Raw genomic sequence first — 2,752 nt, forward strand, 5'->3', positions numbered from 1 at the left:
CATGAGCCCAAGGTCTATTAGGAGCCCCACTTCAGTGTGAACCTATGCAAACACAGCTCACCAACTGGGAGATCTGCCTGTGCTCCTGATCCCAGGCTTTGTCTTAGAATTCTTTTCACCACAGAACTCCAGGCAGCAACTATAAGGCCAGTGGTATTACACCTGAGATAAAAACCCTCTTGCTCTGGATCTACTTTAACCCTCTAATTTCCAGAAGAGGAAATTAAGGCCCAAAGAGAGCATGACTTGCTCATGGATTACAAGCCAGAATTTGAACCCCTGCTTCTTATTCTTGTTCATCACTCTTTCCTTGCATTGTTAATGGGCCTGACACGTGCCAAGATCATATTGAGTGCTCAGCATACATCAATGACTTTCTTTGTTTCTTTTCTTTTTTTTTTTTTTGCATCTTAAATAAAACAATTGACATGCAAAAATGGTATATATTTATGAGACAACATTGTGTGTGTGTGTGTGTGTATGGTATTGGGGATTGAATCTGATACCACTTTACCACTGAGCTACAACCCTAGCCTTTTTTTTTTTTTTTTTTTTAAGATAAAGTCTCACCAGGTTGCCCAGGCTGGCCTTGAACTTGTCAAGTCTGGCCTCAAATTTGCAATCCCCCTCAACTTCCTAGGTTGCTAGGATTAAAGACGTATGCCTCCATACTCAGCTGATATGGATAAGCGTGTCCATCTCCTCAAACATTTATTGTTTCTTTGTGGTAATAATATTTAAAATCCTTTCTTGTAGTTTTTGAAATACGCAGTATATTACTATAAGTGATAGTCACCTGATTTTCAATAGAACATCAGAATTTCTTTCTTCTATCCAACTCTAACTTAATACCCTTTGACCAACCTTTCCAAATCGCCCTCTCCTGCTTACCTTCCAAGTCTGGTAATCACTATTCTACTCTCAAATTTTATGAGATCAACTTTTTAAGTTCCATATACAAGTGAGAGCATATGGCACTTATCTTTCTGTGCTAGGCTTATTTTATTTAAAAGAATATCTTCCAGTTCTGTACATGTTGTTACACATGGCAGGATTTCATTCTTCTTATGGCTGTATAGTATTCCATTGTATATATGTATTACATTTTCTTAACCTAAGTGTGCATTAGTTGATGCACACTTAGGTTAATTCCATATCTTGTCTATTGTGACTAGGGCTGCAGTAAACATGGGAGTGCAGATATCTCTTTGACAGACTGATTTCCTTTCCTCTGGTTGTATACTCAGTAGTGGGACTGCTGGATTTATGTTGAGAACCTCCATACTGATTGCCGTAGTGGCTATACTAATTTACATTACCAACAGTGTGTAAGGATTTCCTTTTCTTTACATCCTCACCAGCAGTTGTCTTTTCTCTTTTTGATAAAAGCCATTCTAACTGGAATGTGGTGATAACTCATTGCAGTTTTGATTTGCATTTCCCTGATGATGAGGATATTGAGCATTTCTTCATATACCTGTTGTGTAGTACTGTGCCTGGAACATAGTATTAAATACATTTTGGAACCTTTCTCATTTCTTGATTTCCTCTGTTAGGATCCTCATCTATGGTACTACTTTTTGTATCACTTACTTTGTTATCTCATATTATTTCTCATTCCTACAGTTACTACCCAGGTAATCCACTGATTATGTCATATCTCACATAAGCTAATAATCATTTACCTCTGAAAATTCTTGCACTTTCACATATGGGCTTTTGGGGAACACCTCATATCTAAACCATAACGTATTTATTGAGTGAATCCACATACTAGTTACTGTGTGGACTTTGAGTACTTATCTCCTTTCATCCTTCAAAAATCACATGTTGGGGGGTTGGGGTTGTGGCTCAGAGGTAGAGCACTCACCTGGCACATGTGAGGCTCTGGGTTCAATCTTCAGCAACACATAAAAATAAATAATAAGATAAAGGTATTATGTCCATGTATAACTAAAAAAATTGTAAAAAATCATATGTGGTAGGTAATATTAACCCTTTCTGCTAATGAAGAAATGGCACATACAAAGGCCAATTGATATTATCAAGAGGCACAGATATAAATGAGAGCTAAGACCTGGAACCAAAATCCTACTGTAGAGTTGCTACAGAGTACCCAGCGATCCAATCCCAAATTTGTCAATGGAGTGGTGCCTTTGACTAGACACTGTTAGAAACTGGATCTGCAGCAGTGTTCTATCTCTGATGTCACTAGATATCTCATATTTCTGCTCCACCAGCTGCAGGGTGATACCGAAAGGAAAGGAGGGATTGTCGGCTCCTTGACAGAGGGGATCTCTGTTAACCTACTAGAAGAAAAGCAAGTTCATCTCTGAGTCCCATCTCCATTCAGACTTTTCTCTAATGGTAGAATTGGTATCTCCTTCATTAACTCTCACAAAATTTGATCTTGGTCTATAATAGATCTCTTTTATCTATATTGGTTTAAAATGGCTGAGAAACATATTACATGGAAAAAACATATTAACTCTTACTGAACTCTAAAGCTATTAAATCAGCACTGAATATTCCAGGATTTTTAAATGATCCCAGATATTTGATGGATATCTTATACCAAAACAAAAATGATTATATTACTTTGATATTCTTTCCCAAATGTGGCTTTTGTCTAATTTTTATTACCACTTTTTAACTGTGAAAATATAGTAGTCAAATTTTTAAGGGGACCATTTTATACATGGTTGTAACAATACACAGGAACAAAAAATGAAAATTTAAGTATGTTTCCTTC

This window comes from Ictidomys tridecemlineatus, chromosome 5 (genome assembly GCF_052094955.1).
Source record: "Ictidomys tridecemlineatus isolate mIctTri1 chromosome 5, mIctTri1.hap1, whole genome shotgun sequence".
Lineage (NCBI taxonomy): Eukaryota > Metazoa > Chordata > Mammalia > Rodentia > Sciuridae > Ictidomys > Ictidomys tridecemlineatus.